At 44.2% G+C, this 12,402-nt stretch overlaps 1 protein-coding gene and 7 non-coding genes across 8 annotated transcripts in view; all 8 read left to right on the plus strand.

The window, feature by feature from the left end:
- The window catches only part of APBA1 (amyloid beta precursor protein binding family A member 1), a 567,069-nt gene that overhangs the window by 335,265 nt on the left and 219,402 nt on the right, over nt 1-12,402 (plus strand). The window lies entirely within an intron of this gene.
- On the plus strand, nt 6,893-6,965 carry TRNAT-CGU (transfer RNA threonine (anticodon CGU)). Its single transcript has one exon. It is a non-coding gene; the product is annotated as a tRNA-Thr (tRNA).
- On the plus strand, nt 7,820-7,892 carry TRNAT-UGU (transfer RNA threonine (anticodon UGU)). The gene has a single exon. It is a non-coding gene; the product is annotated as a tRNA-Thr (tRNA).
- On the plus strand, nt 8,455-8,527 carry TRNAT-CGU (transfer RNA threonine (anticodon CGU)). Its single transcript has one exon. It is a non-coding gene; the product is annotated as a tRNA-Thr (tRNA).
- On the plus strand, nt 9,382-9,454 carry TRNAT-UGU (transfer RNA threonine (anticodon UGU)). The gene has a single exon. It is a non-coding gene; the product is annotated as a tRNA-Thr (tRNA).
- Nucleotides 10,017-10,089, plus strand: TRNAT-CGU (transfer RNA threonine (anticodon CGU)). Its single transcript has one exon. It is a non-coding gene; the product is annotated as a tRNA-Thr (tRNA).
- On the plus strand, nt 10,944-11,016 carry TRNAT-UGU (transfer RNA threonine (anticodon UGU)). The gene has a single exon. It is a non-coding gene; the product is annotated as a tRNA-Thr (tRNA).
- Nucleotides 11,579-11,651, plus strand: TRNAT-CGU (transfer RNA threonine (anticodon CGU)). Its single transcript has one exon. It is a non-coding gene; the product is annotated as a tRNA-Thr (tRNA).

Consider the following 12,402-nt stretch of genomic DNA (forward strand, 5'->3'; position numbering starts at 1 on the left):
CTTGTTGCACTTGTTCGTCCGAGAATGTAACGTTAAGGTCATCTTCCCAGGCGAATAAGAAGGCGGGTTTCTGAATCACCAAGGGGTCAATGTGAGATGAAAGAACATATGAGGTTTTGTGGAGAAGCTTGTGTTTTGCCATGACTGAGCGTTCGAATGTGGTCAGCGAGGTCCGTATAGTCCCCAGGGCAGTGGCTTGTTTAATTATGCCTTCCAAATGTAATGTGTGTAGGAAGGAAGGGCTGGGCATATCTGCGAGCAATGAGTGAAAGGTCTCTGGATCAAATTTTCGGTCGGGTCCCAGGACATCAAAGAGTTTTTTAGGGATTAGAGTTGACCAAACAGGGAGGTTTGCCAGACTCGACTTTCCTAAGAATTCAGGTAGGGTGCCTAGTGATAGGAGAGGAGAGGGGTATGGAGCTAGGGTGTCTCTCGCATCTCGCCATGTTTCGCAAGCTCCAAGGAGAAGATGGTGAACGTTGCTGGACTTATGTCCGGGGCGGCCATAAAGCCAGAGGTCGGAGAGGGTAGAGTGTCCAAAGGTGGTGCGTGACAGGTCTGCTATCAGGAGGTTCGAGGAATTGTACGTGAGGTCCATCCAACGTTTCAGTTGGACCGCTTTGTAGTAACTAAAGACGTTAGGGAGGCCAATCCCACCTGCTTGTTTCTTCTTCAGCAGCAAAGCCATGGAGAGTCTCGGGTGTTTTCCTCTCCAAAGAAAGGAAGAGAAGAGGGATTTTAAGGATTTAAAAAATTGAGGGGGTAAACGAATTGGAAGCATGTGGAGTCTATAGAGTACTTTGGGTAGGGCATAGGTCTGCAGGAGGTTGCGTCTGCCAAACCATGAAAAGGGCATGCCTTGGTAGGACATTAACATTTTTCTGATGTCCGCCAGGAGCGGGACAAAGTTGGCCTCATAGAGATCCTTGATGTCTGCTGTTAAGTAGATACCTAGATATTTGATCTTGCTGGAGGTCCATTTCAAAGAGGTGGAAGCGGCTATTTGAGTCGCACGATTCCGGGGGATATTAATGTTTAGGACTTCTGATTTGTCAAGATTAGCTTTGTAGCCCGCTACAGTGCTGTAGTTACTGATTAGGTTAGTAATGGTTGGCAGAGCTAGTTCAGGATTTGAGATCAGAATGAGTACGTCGTCTGCAAAGGCGGCTGTATGTAAGGTGTGCTTCCCTATGTTTAAGCCGTGAATGTCAGGATTGGACCTAATTAGCTGTAAAAGAGGCTCCAGGGTTAGAATAAACAAAGAGGGGGATAGGGGGCAACCCTGTCGTGTTCCATTCGTGATGTGAAAGGGGGTTGACAAAGTACCGTTAATTTTTAGTTTTGCATAAGGAGTGTCGTAAAGGGAGAAAATGGCGGTGATAAACTCTGGAGGAAAACCAAATTTTTCGAGGGTGGCCTTCATAAAGAGCCAGTCAACTCGATCAAAGGCCTTTTCGGCATCTATTCCTAATAGTATCAAGTCCGAGTGAGTTTTCTTTGCGTGGGCGATAGCATGAAGGAGGCGATGGGAATTATCTTTCCCCTCCCTCCCTAGAACAAAGCCGGCTTGGTCCGGGTGTAAAAGTTTAGGGATGAGGGACTTAATTCTATATGCTAGGATCTTTGCCCACAGTTTAAGGTCGACATTTAGCAATGAGATGGGTCTGTAGCTACCGCAGGCGCTAGGGTCTTTTCCCTCTTTGGGTAAGATTGTGATATGGGCTTCTTGAGCGTGTTTCAGGAGTGCTTTTCCAGAGAGGAGAGCATTACAAGAAAGGGCAAAGTGGGGTAGAAGTGTGGAGAGAAAGGTTTTATAGTAATGAAGGGGGAAGCCATCCGGTCCAGGGCTTTTGCCTTTAGGAAAGCTGTTTAAAACCTGTCTTATTTCTTCATGAGATATGGGGTCGAGGAGGGGAGAGATGTCCTCGTTGGTTAAAGAAGGAAGGTTTACAGAGGATAAGAAGTCATTTATTTTGTTTTTGTGGAGAGAGATGTTCTCATTAGTGCGGTGTGAGGTGAGATTGTAAAGATCTGTGTAAAATTTGTGGAACGCGTATGAGATGTCCTTGGTGGAGCGCCTAGTTATCCCTAAATGGTCTTTAATCTCTGAAATAAAACAGTTTGATTTTTGTTTTTTGATCATGGAGGTCATGAGCTTACCTCCTCTGTCCCCATGGGCATAGATCCTGTGCTGGAAGTGGAGGAATTGTTTTGCAGTGCGGGAGTTTATAATGTCTTTCAGTTTTTCTCTAAGGGAGCGCAATTCTGCGTCCGAGTTGGTTCTAAGGGAGGCCTTGCGAAGTCTTTCGATTTTTGAGATGTTGGAGAGAATGGAGTCGAGTTCAAACTGTGACTCTTTTTTAAGTTTAGAAGCAATAGAGATGAAAGCCCCTCTTATCACAGATTTGTGGGCTTCCCATGTAATTGTGGGGCAAGTGTCTGAATTTGCATTGATGCTAAAATATGTCTCTAGTTGTTTTTTGATTGAGTCGGTCACATCTGATCTATCGAGGAGTGATTCGTTTAACCTCCAGTTCCAGTCTTTCCTCGGGAGCTGGGCAAAGTTAACTTGGATCCATACCGGGGCATGATCCGAGACAGATATCACATCTATTTTGGCCTTAGTGACATGGGGTAATAGGTCAGTGGAGAGGAGAAAGTAGTCTAAGCGTTGATAGGAATTTCGAGGGTTAGAATAAAAGGAGAAGTCTTTTGTAGTGGGATTAAGGGTTCTCCAGACATCTATTAAGTTTAGGTCAGAAAAATCTTGTTGAAGCCTGCCTCTGGCTTTCTGCGGTGTGGAAGAGGAGCCTGTGGAGGTGTCTAAAGATGGATCTAGTGCTAGATTGAGGTCGCCTGCTAGTATGATTGGGCCTTCAGCAAATAACTCTAGCTTTTTGAGGACCTCTAGTAGCCAAGGGACCTGGTCTTTATTGGGAGCATACACATTTACAAACGTATATTTCTGAGAGGCGATTGTGCCTTTGAGGAACAAGAACCTGCCATCTGCGTCTGCATATGTCTGTGCGGAATGGAAGGGAACTGAGTGGTGGAAAAGGATGGAGACCCCTTTTGTGGCTGCCGAGGGGTTGGTGGAGTGGAAAGAAAGGGGGAAGTATTTTGTTGAGAAGCGCGGAATTTTTCCAGTTTTGAAGTGTGTTTCTTGCAGAAAAGCTATTTTGGTGCGAAGTCTTTTAAGGATGGTAAATATTTGTGATCGTTTATTGGGGGAGTTTAGTCCGTGGACATTGAAGGAAGTGAGAATGTGGTCTGACATATCGAGGAAGGGCCTGGCCGCAGGCCGCAACCAGCCAAAGGTATAAGAAGAGAAAGAGATACAGAAAGGGAGTAAGCAGTGAGGTATTAGAGGGAGGAGAAGAAAAAAGGGAGGGGTTGGGAATAAAGGGAGCGAAGGGGAGGGGGAAGCGTGAGGGGCGTAGAGAGAAAAGGGAAATGGGGAGGGAGAAAAAGTGAAAGAGAGGAGAAGGGGGGGGGGGTGGGGTTCAGACGGAGAAGGAGTGTTAGAGAGGATAGGATAGGGAGGGTCGGGGAGGGGAGAGGGGAAAGTGTATCTGACTACGTCAACTGAGGGAGAATAATGTAAAGTCAGGGAGAAATAAAAAAAATTTTTTGGCGAGGGTGCCTGAGACTCGCCAGAGGTTAGCAGAGAAAATTTTCCGGAGCTATCCGAGTATGGATAGCGGGTGGGTGGGGAACGAAGTAAAAGTCCTAATCGTCACAGCCTACCTGACGACCCTAAAGAGAGTGGCGTGTAACTAAATGGGTTGAGAATGGAGTGATGTGAGTTGAGAAGTGGGGAGAGCTGCAGAGGTAGTGGGGGGGAGGGGGTAGGTAGAGGTGAGGGGGGGGGGAGGATGTGGGGGAGAAAGGGAGAGGAGAAGGGGAAGGGGAACCGGGAGTTTTAAAGCTTTGGGGAGAGTTCCACGAGATTGAGGCAGTGAGGGCTATGACACCGGGAGTAATCTGGTGCTACAGTTAGCTAAGGTCAGCAGGTGAGAGTAGGGGTTCAGGTATGAGCCGAACAGGGCGGGCACGACACCACAGAGATAATTTAGAGAAACAGTAACAAATATAAATTTCTGAGTCTCTATTAAGAGAAGAGGGAGGGATGAAAGACAAGTTTTTGGTAGGTTGAAGAGAAAAGCAGGAGCAGGATGAAAAGGGAGAGAGAGAAGAAAAGGCAAGGGGTAGGAGCAGAGGAGGGAGAGAGGGAGGGGAGGTTGAGAGTAGGCGACACCAGAGAAGAGCAAGCATTGATGAGGAATAGTATATCAGTGAAACTACTATGGCTATGAAATCCAAATACTAGATGAGAAATATGTCACACTAAGACAAAAAACTTAATGAACTTAGTAAGAAGCTTAATATAACTGATTAACTTAACCAGAGAAAAAAGTTTTTAACATAAAACATTGTAAGCTAGCTTAAGGAGGCCTAAAGCCGTAGAGTAAGGGGGGGGGGGGGGAGAAGGAAAGGGGAGGGAAGAGAGGAGGGGGGGGGGGGGGACCATCACCCCTGACCGTGGGACCCAGCTGGGAGACCCAGGGGCAGGGGGGAAGGAGAGAGCCCTTATTGTACACAAGGCATATGCATTAAGTAAGAGTAAGAATGACATATATTATGTAGGATGCATCACATTGTGAGAGCTTAGCGAAGAACTTAGTATAACTGTGAATGCGGGTAGAGATAAATTCTTGACATATAACACTGCGGGCTAACTTGAGGGAAGGGGAGGAGGGAGGGGAGGGAGGAAGGAGGAGAGGGAGGCTAGAGGGGATCCATCGCCCCCGGCCGCGGAACCCGAAACAGGGGACTCGGGGCCAGGGGAGAGGGAAAGAACCCTCAATAATACACAAGGCAATAACATTAGGTGAAGAGACTCATCTGGATGGGGGGATTCCGAGCAGTGTTGTGAGGAAAGGTCCCGTTGGGTTTATATCAAGGGAGGAGAGCATTGGATCCAGATAGAGAAGCTGGTACGGAACCGATGGTAAAGTTTATAGCAGAAAACGTGGATGCTCTACCGGTCCTGTCCGTCCCCAACGGTAGAGGACACCTTGGGGTGATGTGTCCCTGAGAAGTAATACTAGGTGGGTGTCATAACAAGAAATAACAGAACATAACAGAGGTCTGTTAAGGGAGAGTGTCAAGAAAAAGGGTTGGCGACAAGGCTGAGGAAGAATCAGTCACTGATAATGCCCCTAGCAACCGGCTTCTTCTGTTTCGGAGATTTAGATCTGCGATATGGTGCCTGTTTCTCCAGGGTGGGTAAGGGTGGCCAATCGTGCACATCCTCGGGAAGCATTGACCAAGATGGTATGGGTATCGGGTCCAGACCCAGTAATATATCCTGCGGCCCTGATTCATGACAGAGAGACCGAATGGGAACAGCCACGCATAAGATAAGCCTTTCTCTCTCAGGGTAGCTAGCAATGGTTTCAATAATCTCCTCTTAGCGAGTGTGGAGGGTGCCAGATCTTGATATAGCTGTATTTCATGGCCCTCATACATTAGGGGTCTCTTGTCCCTTGACGCCATGAGGACTTCTGTTGTGTCCACAGAAGTCAATAGACCACATATTATGTCCCTAGGAGGCTCTGTAGTTGCAGGCTTAGCCCTAATGGAGCGATGTACCCTCTCAATCTGGATGGATGCAGCCCTCTCTGAGCCTAGGATGTCTGTAAAGATGGCGGACATGATCTCCCTCAGAGAGTCAGGGGGGAAAGACTCAGGTAAGCCCTTCAGTCTGATGTTTCTTCTCCTGTTCCTATTCTCCAAGTCCTCAATCATGTCATGGAGGCGATTGAGATGGTTGTGATGATTGGAGATATGCAATGCTGCTGTGGCCGTGTGTTGTGTTATGTCCGTGTGGGCAGACTCCAATCTATCTACGCGGCCTCCCATGTGTTGGAGCTCGGCTTTCATCTCAGCTAATTCGGCCATAACTGGGGCAATAGTTTTTGCTAGGGCTTTCATGAGAAAGGCTTGGGTAATGGGGCGCGTACCTGTGTCCTGTATGTCTGCGCCAGACATGCTCTCCACGTCAGACTCTTCAGGGGCGTCCCCTGACTGCAGATCTTCGGGCGCCATCTTGCGTGCCAAGGCCGGAGACTGAGAGGCCTTTTTTCGGAAGAATTTGTGGAGTTCTGCCGAACTGGACCTGCGGTTTGGTGTCCCCGGCAGGTCCCCTCCACGTTCCCGGTTTTGTTTGCCCATTTTCAGGCGGTTAATTGCGGTAGGGTCGGGGTAAGGCTGCTCTGTAGACGGAGCTGCAGGCTCAGACCTCCATCCACTTCAGCGGTTAGGCTCCGCCCCCCCGCACTTTTGTGAAAGATCACGTCGATCCTTCCGACTGACCATCACCCTACTAGCTTGGTCTAAGATGTCAAATATAGACCCAGAAAACATTTAGACACGGTGGTTAAATACTGTACCTTTGAAAATGAAATCCTCATGGAGCATTTCTCGCTTTGAGTGGAGATGCATCTCTGTTTGGTATCTATAACATTCAGATGTTTGCCTGTCTAAATAGGAATTTAGGCATGTTCAACCTCCCGTTGAAACTCTTTATAATGTGGAGCAGCTCTAACATGTATTAGAATATTTCTCATATCCATCTTTACAGGTTTTACAAGTCTTACGCAATAATTATTACTCTGGTCGGGTAAGAATAAGCCTTCATGTACCTAGCAAATTGATCTTCTTCTATGGCAATGTCAAATTCATTGCTAAAGGAAGATTTTTCAACTGTTTCCATGTGCTTTTACCATGAAGTATTTTACCGTCATCAATACAAACACCGCCAAAGAGCTTCTAGAGCTCTAAAACAAAGCTTTGCTCCGACATATCGATATACACATAGATCTAGGAAGGCTTCATAGCTCAGAGGTTAGAGCACTGGTCTCGTAAACCAGGGGTCGCGAGTTCGACTCTCGCTGAAGCCTTTGTGTTAGCTTAAATCTTACCCACGCTTTGGTACTTTGGTTTCAGGAACAGGATCTCTGTTATGGTTAGATGGAGTGTGTCATAAGTAAATTTAGTTAAGCACATTAGTTTGTAGTGGAGTTTCCACTCATAGGACCCTTGCTGAGTTCTGGAGCAAAATTTCATAGAAATTGCTGTTTTATTCCTATGAAAATGAAGGCACTAGTTCTTTGCGGGTATGCCGTAGCTTGATGGGCTTCAGTCTCAGCTCTAGTTTCCCGGGCAAAGCAAAGCATTTTTCTCCTCATTTGCATATAATTAACATGGCCATTTACATGAAGATGGGCACCAAAGTTGAAAAACAGAGGCATATTTGGAAAGTGTAGAAACACCACTACAAGGTACTGTGTTGGGGTTTGTAAACAATTTGCTGCTGATAGACTCCATGTAAACGGGCCAAATATAGCCTATTTTTACAAATAAGACTATAGTTAGGAAAAATGTTGATGAAAGATTCAACTTGTATACAAGTCTACCACCAGGGTTGTTAAGCTATAGATTTATGCTAATATTAGCTAGCAGAACTTTTCGAGTCTCAGGATCTCACATGCTGAGTGAAGTGGAATAGCGTAATGTACAACGTAAGATGTTTTATGAAGACGTGTAGTCGGGTTATGTTCCTTGCCAATCCACTGGTATCCTGTTCCCTTCTTCTGTCACTCTAGCGATAAACACGCAATCAGTTCTACAATTGAGATTTTATAGAGTATTTGACTTATGCTTATCCCATGCCGGAGCACCTAATTGGTAATGCACCAGTTCACTGTGGAGGAGGTTTGGAAAAGTAAACCAAAGGAAGTGGAGTTTTTGTCTTGGCTTCATAGCTCAGTGGTTAGAGCACTGGTCTTGTAAACCAGGGGTCGCGAGTTCAATTCTCGCTGAAGCCTTTGCTGCTCGCACTTTTGTGAAAGATCACGTCGATCCTTCCGACTGACCATCACCCTACTAGCTTGGTCTAAGATGTCAAATATAGACCCAGAAAACATTTAGACACGGTGGTTAAATACTGTACCTTTGAAAATGAAATCCTCATGGAGCATTTCTCGCTTTGAGTGGAGATGCATCTCTGTTTGGTATCTATAACATTCAGATGTTTGCCTGTCTAAATAGGAATTTAGGCATGTTCAACCTCCCGTTGAAACTCTTTATAATGTGGAGCAGCTCTAACATGTATTAGAATATTTCTCATATCCATCTTTACAGGTTTTACAAGTCTTACGCAATAATTATTACTCTGGTCGGGTAAGAATAAGCCTTCATGTACCTAGCAAATTGATCTTCTTCTATGGCAATGTCAAATTCATTGCTAAAGGAAGATTTTTCAACTGTTTCCATGTGCTTTTACCATGAAGTATTTTACCGTCATCAATACAAACACCACCAAAGAGCTTCTAGAGCTCTAAAACCAAGCTTTGCTCCGACATATCGATATACACATAGGTCTAGGAAGGCTTCATAGCTCAGAGGTTAGAGCACTGGTCTCGTAAACCAGGGGTCGCGAGTTCGACTCTCGCTGAAGCCTTTGTGTTAGCTTAAATCTTACCCACGCTTTGGTACTTTGGTTTCAGGAACAGGATCTCTGTTATGGTTAGATGGAGTGTGTCATAAGTAAATTTAGTTAAGCACATTAGTTTGTAGTGGAGTTTCCACTCATAGGACCCTTGCTGAGTTCTGGAGCAAAATTTCATAGAAATTGCTGTTTTATTCCTATGAAAATGAAGGCACTAGTTCTTTGCGGGTATGCCGTAGCTTGATGGGCTTCAGTCTCAGCTCTAGTTTCCCGGGCAAAGCAAAGCATTTTTCTCCTCATTTGCATATAATTAACATGGCCATTTACATGAAGATGGGCACCAAAGTTGAAAAACAGAGGCATATTTGGAAAGTGTAGAAACACCACTACAAGGTACTGTGTTGGGGTTTGTAAACAATTTGCTGCTGATAGACTCCATGTAAACGGGCCAAATATAGCCTATTTTTACAAATAAGACCATAGTTAGGAAAAATGTTGATGAAAGATTCAACTTGTATACAAGTCTACCACCAGGGTTGTTAAGCTATAGATTTATGCTAATATTAGCTAGCAGAACTTTTCGAGTCTCAGGATCTCACATGCTGAGTGAAGTGGAATAGCGTAATGTACAACGTAAGATGTTTTATGAAGACGTGTAGTCGGGTTATGTTCCTTGCCAATCCACTGGTATCCTGTTCCCTTCTTCTGTCACTGTAGCGATAAACACGCAATCAGTTCTACACTTGAGATTTCATAGAGTCTTTGACTTATGCTTATCCCATGCCGGAGCACCTAATTGGTAATGCACCAGTTCACTGTGGAGAAGGTTTGGAAAAGTAAACCAAAGGAAGAGGAGTTTTTGTCTTGGCTTCATAGCTCAGTGGTTAGAGCACTGGTCTTGTAAACCAGGGGTCGCGAGTTCAATTCTCGCTGGAGCCTTTGCTGCTCGCACTTTTGTGAAAGATCACGTCGATCCTTCCGACTGACCATCACCCTACTAGCTTGGTCTAAGATGTCAAATATAGACCCAGAAAACATTTAGACACGGTGGTTAAATACTGTACCTTTGAAAATGAAATCCTCATGGAGCATTTCTCGCTTTGAGTGGAGATGCATCTCTGTTTGGTATCTATAACATTCAGATGTTTGCCTGTCTAAATAGGAATTTAGGCATGTTCAACCTCCCGTTGAAACTCTTTATAATGTGGAGCAGCTCTAACATGTATTAGAATATTTCTCATATCCATCTTTACAGGTTTTACAAGTCTTACGCAATAATTATTACTCTGGTCGGGTAAGAATAAGCCTTCATGTACCTAGCAAATTGATCTTCTTCTATGGCAATGTCAAATTCATTGCTAAAGGAAGATTTTTCAACTGTTTCCATGTGCTTTTACCATGAAGTATTTTACCGTCATCAATACAAACACCACCAAAGAGCTTCTAGAGCTCTAAAACAAAGCTTTGCTCCGACATATCGATATACACATAGGTCTAGGAAGGCTTCATAGCTCAGAGGTTAGAGCACTGGTCTCGTAAACCAGGGGTCGCGAGTTCGACTCTCGCTGAAGCCTTTGTGTTAGCTTAAATCTTACCCACGCTTTGGTACTTTGGTTTCAGGAACAGGATCTCTGTTATGGTTAGATGGAGTGTGTCATAAGTAAATTTAGTTAAGCACATTTGTTTGTAGTGGAGTTTCCACTCATAGGACCCTTGCTGAGTTCTGGAGCAAAATTTCATAGAAATTGCTGTTTTATTCCTATGAAAATGAAGGCACTAGTTCTTTGCGGGTATGCCGTAGCTTGATGGGCTTCAGTCTCAGCTCTAGTTTCCCGGGCAAAGCAAAGCATTTTTCTCCTCATTTGCATATAATTAACATGGCCATTTACATGAAGATGGGCACCAAAGTTGAAAAACAGAGGCATATTTGGAAAGTGTAGAAACACCACTACAAGGTACTGTGTTGGGGTTTGTAAACAATTTGCTGCTGATAGACTCCATGTAAACGGGCCAAATATAGCCTATTTTTACAAATAAGACTATAGTTAGGAAAAATGTTGATGAAAGATTCAACTTGTATACAAGTCTACCACCAGGGTTGTTAAGCTATAGATTTATGCTAATATTAGCTAGCAGAACTTTTCGAGTCTCAGGATCTCACATGCTGAGTGAAGTGGAATAGCGTAATGTACAACGTAAGATGTTTTATGAAGACGTGTAGTCGGGTTATGTTCCTTGCCAATCCACTGGTATCCTGTTCCCTTCTTCTGTCACTCTAGCGATAAACACGCAATCAGTTCTACACTTGAGATTTCATAGAGTCTTTGACTTATGCTTATCCCATGCCGGAGCACCTAATTGGTAATGCACCAGTTCACTGTGGAGGAGGTTTGGAAAAGTAAACCAAAGGAAGGGGAGTTTTTGTCTTGGCTTCATAGCTCAGTGGTTAGAGCACTGGTCTTGTAAACCAGGGGTCGCGAGTTCAATTCTCGCTGGAGCCTTTGCTGCTCGCACTTTTGTGAAAGATCACGTCGATCCTTCCGACTGACCATCACCCTACTAGCTTGGTTTAAGATGTCAAATATAGACCCAGAAAACATTTAGACACGGTGGTTAAATACTGTACCTTTGAAAATGAAATCCTCATGGAGCATTTCTCGCTTTGAGTGGAGATGCATCTCTGTTTGGTATCTATAACATTCAGATGTTTGCCTGTCTAAATAGGAATTTAGGCATGTTCAACCTCCCGTTGAAACTCTTTATAATGTGGAGCAGCTCTAACATGTATTAGAATATTTCTCATATCCATCTTTACAGGTTTTACAAGTCTTACGCAATAATTATTACTCTGGTCGGGTAAGAATAAGCCTTCATGTACCTAGCAAATTGATCTTCTTCTATGGCAATGTCAAATTCATTGCTAAAGGAAGATTTTTCAACTGTTTCCATGTGCTTTTACCATGAAGTATTTTACCGTCATCAATACAAACACCACCAAAGAGCTTCTAGAGCTCTAAAACAAAGCTTTGCTCCGACATATCGATATACACATAGGTCTAGGAAGGCTTCATAGCTCAGAGGTTAGAGCACTGGTCTCGTAAACCAGGGGTCGCGAGTTCGACTCTCGCTGAAGCCTTTGTGTTAGCTTAAATCTTACCCACGCTTTGGTACTTTGGTTTCAGGAACAGGATCTCTGTTATGGTTAGATGGAGTGTGTCATAAGTAAATTTAGTTAACCACATTAGTTTGTAGTGGAGTTTCCACTCATAGGACCCTTGCTGAGTTCTGGAGCAAAATTTCATAGAAATTGCTGTTTTATTCCTATGAAAATGAAGGCACTAGTTCTTTGCGGGTATGCCGTAGCTTGATGGGCTTCAGTCTCAGCTCTAGTTTCCCGGGCAAAGCAAAGCATTTTTCTCCTCATTTGCATATAATTAACATGGCTATTTACATGAAGATGGGCACCAAAGTTGAAAAACAGAGGCATATTTGGAAAGTGTAGAAACACCACTACAAGGTACTGTGTTGGGGTTTGTAAACAATTTGCTGCTGATAGACTCCATGTAAACGGGCCAAATATAGCCTATTTTTACAAATAAGACTATAGTTAGGAAAAATGTTGATGAAAGATTGAACTTGTATACAAGTCTACCACCAGGGTTGTTAAGCTATAGATTTATGCTAATATTAGCTAGCAGAACTTTTCGAGTCTCAGGATCTCACATGCCGAGTGAAGTGGAATAGCGTAATGTACAACGTAAGATGTTTTATGAAGACGTGTAGTCGGGTTATGTTCCTTGCCAATCCACTGGTATCCTGTTCCCTTCTTCTGTCACTCTAGCGATAAACACGCAATCAGTTCTAAAATTGAGATTTTATAGAGTATT

The sequence above is a fragment of the Leptodactylus fuscus genome, chromosome 1, assembly GCF_031893055.1.
Source record: "Leptodactylus fuscus isolate aLepFus1 chromosome 1, aLepFus1.hap2, whole genome shotgun sequence".
Classification (NCBI taxonomy): domain Eukaryota; kingdom Metazoa; phylum Chordata; class Amphibia; order Anura; family Leptodactylidae; genus Leptodactylus; species Leptodactylus fuscus.